General features: G+C 43.7%; 1 long non-coding RNA gene across 1 annotated transcript; it reads left to right on the top strand.

The window, feature by feature from the left end:
* The first annotated feature begins 2,882 nt into the window (after positions 1 to 2,882).
* LOC124686496 lies at positions 2,883 to 4,770 on the top strand. The gene is made up of 2 exons (XR_006997843.1): positions 2,883 to 3,152; positions 4,521 to 4,770. It is a non-coding gene; the product is annotated as an uncharacterized LOC124686496 (long non-coding RNA).
* Positions 4,771 to 14,022: the final 9,252 nt, after the last annotated feature.

Here is a 14,022-nt window from a genome sequence, read left to right as displayed (position 1 = left end):
TCTTGGACGGATTCATGTGACTCGTTGGTAGGAGTAGTTGCTAAGTGGTCATGGGCATCAACGATGGAACCTAGCTTGGTCAGCGCATCGTTTCAATGTGCCGCATGAGCTTGGCGTCAGCCAGCTCCAGCTCGGCCAACTCCCAATGAGTCCGCACACACTTACTGAGAGAGTACCGGCCCGTTTCAATGTGAAATATCCACTTTATCCAGGCAGACAGACTAGTTTGAACAATAAATTACCGATACTAGATGCCCACCGGACTGTGTTGTCTGCCATGGTCTGATTTTCTGACATGGCTTGGTTCATGTGGTGGAAGAAATATTCAAACTCATCAATGGCCTGCCCGGTAAAAACAAACAACTCATCAATGGCCTACAGCCCAACGAACCGTATCACCGTGTAGGTTTAGAACAAATTTGAAAAACATCCATACTTGACAGCATGTGATAGTCTAAAAGGGGAAACAAGATTCAAATTCCTGCACATGGCGGTACACGTGGGTGACTCAAGGAAAGAGAAAAACAGTTTTTCTCACTTTCCATCACTCATACTAGAAACTAGTAGGGAAAAAGAGGTACCAATCCCAAAGCAAATGGACGGTGATGATAGCATACGCTGGGGTAAGGTTACGTACCAAAACCACGTCCTATATATATATATATATATATATATATACATTGTTTCACTAATCATGATGTTCTGTAATGGTTTTTGATAAGCTTAATTATATCATGCAGATGAATCGGCAATGGATGTACATTGACCGACGTTTTGACGAGTTCACTTCGGCCCTGAGTAATTTTATCGCTGTGGCTGAGGGAAACAAACATGGTGGCTTTATGTATTGTCCATGTGTTGACTGTAAGAATGTCGTAAATTACGCTCACTTGAGTACCATTCACAGCCACCTGCTGCGATCCGGTTTCGAGCAAAAGAGGCAAGCTCTATGAAACTGGGTTCATGGACCCAAACACCATTCATGAAGTTACGGTTCGACTGTACGCGAAAGACACAAAAGGTAACTTGCTAAGGTTTTTACTGAAGCAAGCAAACAAAGAGGAAATATTCTTTCCTTACAACTTCAAGTGAGTGTTATAATTGTCTTACATACATTCGATGTTGCTTACTTGATGGGAAGTCTAAATAATCCGGAGATTTATGCGTGTGCAGCTTCCACTATATTCTCCTAATCATTAAGCTTAACAAAGGAGTAGTACTTGTCATGGACTCGAAACATAAAGAACATGGGAAATGGGCGAACATGGATGTCCTGCTCCAGAGATAATTTCAATCAATATCGTATCGGCATCTTCATATGTTCTCATTCGATGATATCATAAACTAATCAATAACTCATTGAACTCATTTTTTCCGGGCAGGGCTTGGAAACGGTTCATCAATACTGTTTCGGGTAAACGGAAACCGGAGCTTACATTTAAAGATCACCCTGTAAGTAGTACTATATATATAATTATGTCCGCGAATCTCTTTGATATTTTGTTTCTATACCATGCTTGATTATTAGTTTGATCGAACTATTTTTCGTAAAGTGTTTGAAACAGGAACCCAAGAATAACTTATGTGGATACTACGTCTGCGAGTTCATTCGCGAGATGACCTGTCACAGGGAACCGGACGAGGCTATATCCACCATTTGTGTACGTGAACAATTTTTTTCGTAAAGTGTTTGAAGCATGAACCCGGGAATAACTTATATTGTTCTTCTTTTTTTAGGTTTAGATGGAACGCCTGCGGGACTCTCTCCTAACGGAGGATCGCATACGAGCAATTCAAGATGAACTTGCGAGGTTCTTTCTTACCGAGACCATAGCTCGAACTGGAGAATACCATCAGGAGTTCACATACGACGTTAGGCATATGAGATAGATATAGTAAAGAGGTCCGACTTTATATATATTGTAAACACGCATTACTTGTACTGTATTTCATGACGATGTCTATATATACATAACAATGTTTGTGGTTCTTGAATGATGTATGCATTGCAGAATTGAATGAATAATATAAATCCTGAGACTCTGTCGCGGCAGAGAAACGCTGCTCCACCCTAAACCTCTGCCGCGGCAGAGACCCTCCAGTCCCGGTTCGTATCTCGAACCGGGACCACAGATCCTCCACCACGAGCCCCCTGGCTACACCACGTGGCGGAGCCTTTGATCCTGATGCGCATTTGAACCGGGACTAAAGGGTTTTAGTTCCGGTTCGAAAATCGAGACTGATGGCCTAAATGGACCGGGACTGAAGCCCCGTTTTCCACTAGTGTAAGGCAGTATCTAAGCTTGTCATGCTAATGGCCTAAGGTTCGTAGTCTAATGCATGATCGTCCTTGTATTCGTGGATACGCCTGGCTTTCATAATCTGATCCACTTCGTCCTGCTGCTCTTCAATCGACGGTTCCCCGATATCCTCCTTGCATGATAAAATTGCAAAAAAACCATCACGTTTGATATTGTGACAAAAAAGAACATCAATTTTTCTTTTTGAAAATAGACGCCAGTTTTAGATGACACTGTTGCAGAGACTAGCCATCCTAGTGGTCTAGTTGGGTCCACGGCCAGTTCTGATGTGGTGCTAGATTAAAGGTCAATGCCAGTCAACCATTAGACACTACGATTTAATTATTACTTTCTATTTCTTTTTTCCACCACCTGTGGCATTGAGAACGTATCCAGTGAAACCGCCCAACTCGTGCACCTGCTGAACCCATGGCACATGAACCGTCAGATTGGAAAGTGAGGGACCTGATCTAACAAGAAGCTGGGCCGGTGGTACATTTTACAACTTGGACCTCGTAGAGTTATACAATCGAGTGAACAGCCCTTCCTCAATCCCATCGTCTCTTTCCTTGTGGCCTCTCCTGTACCACACGGGATGAGAGCTAGGGTTAGCAAAATTTGCTCCGCCGCCTCCCTCCCCCTCCGCCGTGCCACTCGACCTTCCCCATCTTTCCTGTACCTATGGCAGGCGTTGTTGAAGCACCAGCGCAGGCCCCTCCCCCCATCTAAAAATGGCCGCGTCTAGCGAAATCGTCTTTGCGGCCAGCGGCTGGCTGGCTGCGAGCGCAACTCCGGGACGTCGCCGCTACCACGGCAAATGAGTTGTTTATTTTTGCAGCTCACGTATCCAGGGTAATTTTCTATTGTTGGATTATCCATGTCTTCATATTTAGTTCTCCCATTTTGGAAATTTCCCCAATTCCTTTCAATCATGACATTGGGGATTTGGTTGAATAGGAGGAGCACGAAATCTGTTAGCCGCTTGTTACTATGTTAGTCATCTTACCTATTCCCGTTGCTGGAACACTAGGTTAAAGAAGTAGCTTTTCGGAAAGCAATTTTGCAAGGACCAGATGCGGTTGTAGTTCGTGTGCCAGGCAACCAATGGCAAGCATTAGGAAGAAAGAACCAGTGACAGAAATATAACCATGTCATTGTTGTCCCATTTAGCATGTGAAAGCAGTTGAGCCCTTTGCTGTTGTTTGGAAGTTGTGTTTGTCAGCTCATTTATTTGAAAACCAAGTCAGTTTTTGGGAAACCGCAGAGGCGTTTGACAATTACAGGCTAACCTAATTTTGGCACATGAATAATCAATTATTGACAGATACTCCCTCTAGTCTCTTTTAATTGACTCGAATTTAGTACAACTTTATACTAAATTTGAGTCAATTAAAAAGGACCGGAGGGAGTAGGACTTTAGAAACCGACTTACATGCAGCTAGCTAGAGGAGATCAAATGGGCGAGTTACTCCTAGTTGAATATAAAGAAAAAGTAGGCGATTTGCTTGCTGCTGCTATTACCGGTATATTGCACCTTCTTTTCTTCTCTCCCAGTTTAACAACATGTATGTGTGGTTCTACCTGCTCATGTAACAAGATGCACTTGGATGAGTTTAAGAATCCCTGCAAGGGCTATTGACTCTGAGCCTCTGAGCTTAGAGGATGCGTGACGCGATGATTTTATCTTTTCCCAGTTTAGAAAAAACCAGGGTCAGGCCTGTTTTTTAATACTAAAAAATACTACAGTTTTATGAATGCTATAGTTTTTAAAACTGCGGTATTAGTCAGAGCCAAACAACTCGGATTATTTTGAACTGCAGTATTTTTAGAAACTGAAATATTTGCAGAATACTTCAAAATGCAGAGCTATCAAGTGGGGCCAAATAGTTTATTTCAGCTCCTTGAAACTTTTTGCAACATCTTGCGTAAAATAGTGTATTTTTTTAATGTCCAGTCATGTGTTGTTTAATGCCGAGTGAACAGAGCAGTTGTCATGCTGATTGAATTTTCCAATTTCTAGGATGTAATGTAAACTACGTTTGTCTAGGAGTTGAGCAAGTGAGCAGTACGTACTACACATGGCTCTTGGCTGACCATATGATACAATATACTGGTCTGCCATGGATTACCAAACTTTTTCATTACTGAGATCTAAAGACCAAGTTCTGTGTGACTAGAATGGTTGCTTTTCTGACTTTGATATATTTGTCTTATCTTCAGGAAAAATTTATGCAGTATTGCATCAGTGAAGTGATTACATCTGACACGACCCATGCCTGAATTTCGGAAAATTATGGAACAGTGTAATAGGAGTAACGCCAGAGATGTATGGATATCTGTAGAGTAAGCATTTTAGTGACCGTGTGTTGTAACTGATCCTATCATGTGTATCTCAGCATAAAAAGAAGAAGATTAAGCCTGTGTATATGAAGGCATGAGTTATCTTTAATGTCTATTTTTGTTTGATTGAGCTTATGTTTTGAACTATGTATTGTACATAGAAACTTGACATTGTGCGGTTGTATCAGCTCATGCACTTGTTACCTGATTGCTCATTGCCGATTTTTGCAAAAGAGTCATGTAATTGATTGATTGAGCTTCTGTTTGGACATTGTACCTGAGAAAATTGAGAAGCTCTGCTTCTTGTATCGGCTCATGTACTTGGGCAGAAACTTCATGTAATTTACTTTTCTGTCGGTTGAAAAGCTCAAGCTTGATAATTGAGCTAATAAGTATCATAAAATAATTGCTTCTAAGCTCAGTACACAGTATCTCCTTTTTAACAACCTATGGATCACAAATAAACATTTTATATGCTATACTGGAATACACAGAAAACTCATCGCCCTTTTTACGGGAAGACTCCAAGTGCATAAATGACAGTGCATATACAGTGACATGGATTGGTTCCGATTATATCAATTTACACAAGGAAATGATTTAACAATATAGCTGCATCGCATACATCGATTTGGTGCTCGTACTGTTCAATATCCGAAACAATGGGGGAAAATGACGAATCCGAAGAACCAGATGAGACCATACACATGAATAATAGAAGAATTAATACCTAGGACAACTGATCTGTGGCCAATTTCCGTCCGCTGTTCCTGGATCTACAGCACGCCGTTGCTAACTGATTGGATGTCCTAGCATCCAATCGTGGAGGGCGCCGCCGGTGAGCTGGTCGGATTTGGATGCTGCGCACCAGGCTTCAATGTCAACGAGAGCAAGTACAAGAGAGTGGGAGAGTGATAAAGAGACGCGATCCTCCGAAGCTTTCTTAACCCTAGCTCGCCGCGATGTAGCAGTGGTACAGGAAATAGCTTCAATCCCGGTGGGCGAGAGGTACAGGAAAGGAATAAAGAGAGAGAAACGAACTAGGTTGGGGAGGTTGGTTCGCTCAATTCAAAGAAACTAGAAGGTCCGTCTTGCAAATGTAACAGCTGGACACCTCATGGATGGATCCTGAACCTCACTTTCCAATCTGAAGGTTCATGTGCCATGGGTTCAGCAGGTGCACGAGTTGGGCGGTTTCATTGGATACGTTCTCCTGTGGCATTGACTAACCGTAGCCATGCGCGTCCGCGCGTGAGAGTGGTCTTCTCTTGCGCGCCGGATTCGTTGTTGATGCACCGGCCCATGCTCCCACCGGGCAGCATAGAGCACTTGCTTAGCCCGCCTGAGCCGATGATGTTCCCAACCTGATCCCACGACGAATTAATCCATGTCAACGGCCTCCACATTAGGTTGTTCCACATCTGCAAGACTCGACGGACAAGGCGGGGGCCAATGTTGCCGCTTGCTCCACTCGGGTCGAGGTCAAGGTCTCAGGGAGGTTGTCTCCGACCACCCATGTCGGTCAAGGAGGTCGGCGGCAACAGAGCAGCTGAGGAGCGAGACACTCTCCCATATTCGTGTCGCAGGCACCTCCAGCGCTGGCTTCAGCTGCTTGGACGCCCATGGTTAGTGTAGTTCCACAGCGTCGGCAACGAGAGCCACCACCACGGCTGGTGCAGCATTCCTCCATCTGTGGCCATGGGTGGCCATGGAAGACGGCCTAGAGCCGGCATGGAGGAGAACTACTAGACAGACCCGGGGAAGGAGTAGGAGGGTCGGATAAAGCTGGAGGGAGCAACCATGTACTATTGTCTGTCGGGATCTAGCGTGGCTAGGGTTTGTCCAGGGGCAACGATTCAACGATTTCGGGCCATCGATGGAGGAAGAGGTGTTCGTGTTGGAGGTAGGGCTCAACAGCGCGAGAAGTGGCCAAAGTTTTCCGATGTTGGCCCGAATTTGACGGCGACGGAATGGGTCGGGAGAGGTGAACGGAGGAAGATAAATATGACATGCAGGCCCCACGTCTACTAGTTGGTTCACACTACTTTAACAGCTCACCAAGCGGTTTAAGATTTTATTTTATGCCACTCCATCAATCAAAGTGGGTCCCATCGGTTAGAAATTGTATTAACCTGCTTTTATTACCGAATCAATGCTTCCTGCAATGGTGTCATCTAAAACTAGTGGTTATTTACGGAAAATTAAAAACCGGCGATTTTTTATCATAGTGTCGTGAATTGTGTTGGTTTTTTGCAATTATATCTTCTAATTTCATTATCCTTGTCGGCGTGATGCGTGCCACCGGCGACCCATCGTCCCTGCTGTCACCTGGCTCGTTCTCTGCTATTCAGTGAATTGTATTGTCATCCCCAAGTTCTGGCATGCCATGATAAGGTTAGTAATAGGGCACGTGCAATTTTGGATAGCTAGCCTCCATGAGCAACAAAAGATATTGAGGGGGGGGGGGACTCTTGGTAAATATCAAGGTGGGATCCCACCAAGATTTCATTTTTAGTGTATTTTGAATTTTCTAATTTAAATTTTGGTGTCAATATTTATATTAGAAATGGCAAAAATACAGTACAAGTGGAACTTAGATAGGATCCCACTTGACACCTAACTGCAATACTGTATACTTGGATATCATAGGCCGATGATGCGCCCATGATAACCACAACCCCATGGTAAGAAAACGAGGAAGGTGCCTATGTCATATCCACCACCACATGCTTGTGGCTCGTGACTCCTGAGCATCAATATGCTGGTTTTTTCTTAGAAAATAACTACTCAATACATCTTTACTAGTTGAATGCCCGTGCGTTGCTACGGCTTGTCGAATTTCATCACTGTGCATATAAACATAAAATTTTACATGTATACGAAGAGAGTCAAATATTACTAAAAAACAATAAAGTTCTTTTTTTTTTGCTAAAAATATTCATTGGTCAACAATGCATATAAATCAACAACTCGGTATTTTTTCTCATAGCTATAGACCAAACACAACCATGAAAAATTTGCACATATGGGTATGAGTTGAAAGAATTATTTTATTCTGCGGCTACACTCTAGCTCCAAGGGCATTACGACAAACTTGTATTTTCTTCCTTTCACCATGGGTTCGTTGCTCCAAACCATGACGTCTTCCTTTGACCATAGAAGAAAAAGAAATGTAAAACTTCACTTTGGTTACATGTTTTCCGGTAAAAATCAAAAACTAACAGAGTGCCTTAGGTTTCTTGAGTTTTTGTCTCAAGCACCACATATAATGTACGATCAACAATATAAGCACAACAAGCTTGAGGAAAATCGTATGCTGCAACATCAACATCATCGTCTATCATGTTTAAAAACAGAATCAAAACAACCGTTGAGGGGTTTCTGTTGCAGTTTTCATAACAAAGGGAGGTAAATTTAAAGGTATCAAAGTTGATAGTGCATGTTCAACCAGGGATCACTTCGAAATTAATGAACCTTAGCTTACGGGCACTACCATTATGTTGCCTTCCCGATAAAAGACAAAATTAGGTATCATTTGAGTACTTTTATCGGACAAAAAATCACTATTTTATTTTTCATATTCTTGTTTATCTATTTTACCAATGGCTCCTCCATGGAGTCTCTCAGCTAAAAACAAATCACAGTGAAGCTTCGTAATTAAACAGCCAAAACCAGATCACAGTGAAGCTTCGTAATTAAACTATGGATGTTTCATGTCTATGTTGCACTAACATTATTGCTTGACTTCACAAAATAATTATATAGAAAAATTCAAAAAAAAAGTGTAGTCATCCTTAGTAACATTATAAAATATGGAATGAGTATGAAATAGTTATCTATAATTAGGAAAGTATAGAAATAGTGTAATTATATAAAATAGATTCTTGTGAAATTAAGCTTCCAAGCGAGATGCAACAATATTAACTTTTTTTTAAACGAGGGATGCAACAATATTAACATGATTATGAATACAAATGATCTCTCTCTTGTACGAAATTGATTATTTTTCTATGGAAATGGAACATACTTGTTTCCACGAGATAAATTTTATATAGTTTTAGTGAATCCAAATATTGTCCAATTTCATCAAATATTAGTAATTTTTCATTCTAAGTATGGGTACAGGATAGTGAAACATATGAGGCTGAAATTAAACACATGAAAGGACAGAAGGTAATATAAAATTAAGGTTAAAATTATATAATTCATTTTCCTGACCATGGCTGTCTCATGCTCATGCTAATAACACAAACAAATTTTATAAGTTGAGCATCATAAGAAAACATAGCATTGAATTGGAACATATACCTTGTATTCATCGGACATGGTATATGAGCCACTGTATTGAACTGAAACATGTACCATCCATACGATGAGCCACTGTATTGATCCAATAAAAGCACCATAAATTTGTGAAAGACCCCAAGAAAGAACATTGTATAGTAGGTCTGCAAGAACATGACATGACTAATAAATAATTGAAATCACAACTGTGGCTTTCATTCTTCCAATATAAGGCAAAGGTTAAAGTAATCATAGAAGAGAAGGGACATTTTTGCATGGAAATTTCAAAATAGGCATGGTACAAGATAGAGTTTTTTTTTCCACCTTGTGGTCATTCTGGTTATCTTTGTCCATCTACCCATTATCCAATTTTTCATCTCCATAGAGGGCTTCATTAGAATGTATGGACACTCCATCTAGGAATAAAACATGTGTATACACATACATGCCAGATGCATACACAAGCTGGGCGTGCACAGCACCTATACCTAATCAATACATCATGTAGCATATCACCATTAGAATGTCTTCTAATGTATTCCTGCATTTTACTATTATATAAGTGATTGGTGTCCAAACTTAAAAATATATACTACATAATCAGGTTATGGTCAAGTACATACATAATAAGGTAGAATTGTTTCAGTCAAGTTGTCCTAGAAGTTCTCCATCTATTTCGTGAGGCATAACACCATTTCCTAGAAAACCTAAGAGACACAATGCATGTTTCTATCGATAATATTAACTTGACTTAGTTGTCGTCAATCTTACACACATTACCATAGAAAACAGCAAGATTTCAAACATCTTGTCACACCACATTGGAAACTGATGAGGTTACAAATTTCTTATGATCAAACTTTGTGCTAATTTATAGCTTGTGAGGGGCTGAAAGTGTATGCATTAGCAGATTGGAATTAATCAATAACCCGAGACAAATTGCTAGAATAATTATTCAGCTAAAAAAGGCTAGGATAAGTATGGAAGTTTAAAAACCTTTACTATCCACATCTACTTCACTAAATCAACCAACACTAAGCATCTCTTTCTTATACGAATGTTCCTTATAGTGAAGATGCATGAACTCCCTAGCTAGACCATAGTGGCCCGTTCTATTTGCTCTGCATAGTGATGCATTAAGCTGTAAATTCAGAGGAATATGCGATGGTAGCGTTTTCTTCCGATGTGCACGTCTCACTGTTTTGGCATATCGATGCAGGGAGGAATTTCAAAACTAACCACAATAGATAGCTCACTGCCGTTGAAATCACAAATCAGCAGCATCCTTCATGCCTGAACAATAGTGAAAGCAAGATAAATTTGATCTTCGAGGCATACAACTGCACGTGATGCTTAGCAGGACAACATAATCCAAATCATGCATCAAGATACCATCGAGACATACCATAGAGAGATCTAGTCCCGTATTTCGTCGAGCTTTCCGAGCAGTTCCTCAGGGCCCTTGATGCGCCCTAGTACACCGCGCCCCTTCGGTCGCCCCATTGCCCATAGTCCCCTTGCTTGGAAATCTTGCTCTCCTACTGTAATTCATCTCTTTCTCCCCGCTCCCCATGGCACCTGACTGAACTGTAAAAAGTGCAAACATGTGAATGAATCTGCAGAATCTAGAGCCGGAAAACGGAAGATATCGAGGTGGATCAGTGCAGAGCAGACTGTCACCTTGACGGGAGGCTTTATGATAGGAGCTTGGTTGTCACTCGATGGGAGGAAATCGCGGCAGAAACATAGAAGCGACAACGCGGGAAAATAATGGTGATGGAGGACAAGGCTGAGGCGGCAGGTCGTGGGAGGAAGACGATGACGCCAGAGGAGAACGACGACTCTATATCTGATGTCCCAGAGTCCACGTCGAAATCGTCAACCTCCTCCGGTGGGGGAGGCAGGGAGTGGGCTTGGCGACAGCAGCAAGAGTGGCATTTGTGAGATCCGGATGCCTAGGAGAGAAGTGGACGCGGTGGTGGAAGACAAGCCGTGGTGCGAGCTCTCCCGTCGAGGTCCGGATGATGGGGACGTGGGGTCTATGGCAAGGTGCAGGTGCAGCGGCCATGAAGGGCGGCGATGTGGGGATTGATTGACTTGATTTGCGGGTGGGAACGTGTTCGCGGAAGGAACATAGGGAGCAGACGGGATTGCATGCACAGATTGCTTTACCGTCATGATTGATTTCCATATATTCATCATGTGATTGCTCATGCCCTTGCTCCTGTCGTCATATATTTGGAAAGTGAAAGGTTGTCATCATGTATGGCTGGATATCAAGCGGAAGATGTTTAATACGATTAGACGGTCCGGATGCTTTGGATCTTTGACATCGACTATTATATTGCAGTTCGTACGTCATCAAAAATATTTGATGTCAAAGATTGGAGATATGTAAGCCGTCTAATCTTATAAAACGTCTCCCGTTTTTATCCAGCCATCCGTTATATACTTCCCAAAAATACGACAATAGAAGCAATCAGTCACGGGATTTTCCATATATAGTTAATCAAGCGAGCAATTAGAGGGGCCAAGGAATGGGATCGCATTCTATGGAAAACAATCAGTCACAGAATCGCATACACAGATTTACTCCGCTCAACATCTAACCAACGTGCACCGTTTGATAAGATCATGTAGTTCCGTGGCCCTCTCCTCCCATGAAAGCCTCAATTAGGGGTTATTTTGTTAGGAAAGCAATTACGGATTGTGAGGGATCCTGACTTCCAAGGTTATTTGTTGGAAAGCAATCATGGATTGACAATCTAGCTCTTGCAATTACTAAACCAAAGCCCTCGTTGTTCCCTTGCTCTCCCGCGAGCTGGGATTAGAAGGACGGCGGCAGAAGGCACAAATTCGACAAAGGTCATGCGCTTGATCTCATGCTTCCCCTGGTTCATCAGGTATGTATGTTTGCTACAGGACACCGTTATTTTTTGACATTTGTTCAAACACACCGTCCGATTGTGTCTTTGCCAGATACCATTACAATTTTGTGACACATTTGCCAGAACACACCATCTAACTAAAAACGAAAAAGTTTTGCACTTTTGCGTGGGATGACTGGTTTTGAAGACAAAGGGCAAAACTTTCGGTTTTCGGCCAGGTGGTGTGTTCTAGCAAATGTGCCACAAAATTATAATGGTACCTGGCAAAGACATAATCGAGCGGTGTGTTTCAGCTAATGCGAGAAAATAATAGTGTCCTGTAGCAAATTTTCCCTCCTTTGTTTTTCATTTGGGATTGCGTTCTGTGAGGATTATTACTCCTATATTATAGGCGTTGATACCATCATGGCGGACGCACGTGAAAACGAGAGACGGCGCCGCCGTGTGTTCCTACACGTCGCCATGGAAGGCGACCTCGACCTCCTTATATGTAATTCCGTTGGACATGCAAGGGTAGCGGTGGAGCTGCGCAAGGGAACTGACGCTTGCGGTCGCAGAACACTGCACCAGGCCGCGGTGAGCGGTAGGAGTGTAGGACTTCTATTGCGGGCTGCTGCTCCTGGCTACCATGTTTGGCCACACCTTGTAGTGTATTTTTGCCAATCCAACTACGGAGGAGCCAACCTAAGCCTTGCCGGTGGACGGTGGTGGATGAGCTTTCTTCCTCATGCGTGCAACAACTTTGGTAGGGGAGGCTCGGATCTTCAGTTTGTCGCGGCCTTTAATTCGGCTTCCGGAGGTGCGGTGGCTGATGGCGTCAGGGGGAGGTTCGTGACACCCTATGACATAGGGGACCCGGTGCAGTGGCTGATGGCGTCCGATGGAGGTTTGTGACACCCTATGGTGCGGGGGACCCGTTGCGGTGGCTGATGGCGTCTGGTGGAGGTTCGCGACACCCTATGGCGCGGGGGACCCGTCGCGGTGGAGGCTGGGGCCATGGCTGTAGTTGGGTCAAGGATTTGGGCTACGACAGCAAGCTTCGGACAACATCTCGACCAGCTGGGGCCGGGTGGCGCCCCTGCCTCCTAGGTTCCTTGGAGGCTCTCAGCTGCTCTGCGAGACTGTGACGCGGTGGGAAAGTCGTCCGAACTGGTGCTCGGTTCTGGCTCGTTGGCTTTCTTTTGTGGCAACGAGGATTGTGGTGGCTCTACCACTGCAGTGGTGCTGGTGCTGCTCTAGAGGTGCACGGGACACTGGATCCGCGGGCCGGCGATGCCGACTACGCTGGCCTTGTCGGACGGTGTTGGGGGCTTCCGTGGACGTCGTGGTCCTCTGTGGAGGTGCCGCCGTGTAGCTCTCCGACACACATGATCCCAGGCCATGTTCTTTGGGTAAAATCTAGGACCCTGGCGAGGAGTCAGATGGCGGCGGCTCCACGTAGTTGCCCTCTTTCGGCGTCGTCTTGAAGATCATCTGCCTCGTTCATGCTTTTCTTGGGGCGAACATGCACAACATCGCGATTGGCAGGTGCCCGGGCAGCGATGAGTGGGTTTCCCGTGGTGGCTTGCATGGCACTCGTGACGACGATGAGCGATGGTCCGGTTGTGGTAAGACCTTGTTAGTCGGCTTGTTTTGACGTGTCTGAGTTTCTTTGGGTTGTTCTTCACTTGCTGTGAAGTCGGAGATGCTATCTTTTCAATCATCTTCATTTGAGGGGCGTAAAATGGCCTACAAGGATGACCTGGTGGGAGCGGGTCGTGCGCATCTCCTCTCGGGAGCTTGTCATTGCAGTCGGAGTTGCAAGTCTCTGCACGAGGAGTCAACTGTTTGGCTTAGGCTGGCTTGAACTTCAGTGTTCTGCTACGGTGACATCTTCCTTGGTGATTGCTTCTTCAGAGATGTCGGAGTCAATGTAAAATGATGATGATGGCGCTGGTGGGCAACGTCGGCGACGGTCCTTGCCTTAATGATGTGTGTGCAACTTCTATGGGTAGCCAGATGGCTGAGTGTGCCCTCTCGACTATCATGCTCCATAACAGTCGGTGAGGTTGTTTGTACCGTTTTTTGGCAGATTTGACGCTAATAAACTAACCATTTTTCTCCGTTAATGAAAATGGCAGGTATTTTGTCTTGTTTACAAAAGAAACGGTTTAGACCTATGTCATAACTTTGATGGTAGAAATATTTTTCTCAAAAAATTCACTCAAAAA

This window comes from Lolium rigidum, chromosome 2, assembly GCF_022539505.1.
Source record: "Lolium rigidum isolate FL_2022 chromosome 2, APGP_CSIRO_Lrig_0.1, whole genome shotgun sequence".
In the NCBI taxonomy this organism is placed as follows: Eukaryota; Viridiplantae; Streptophyta; class Magnoliopsida; order Poales; family Poaceae; genus Lolium; species Lolium rigidum.
Note: the sequence above shows the minus strand (reverse complement) of the source record. Positions and strands in the feature narration are given on the sequence as shown.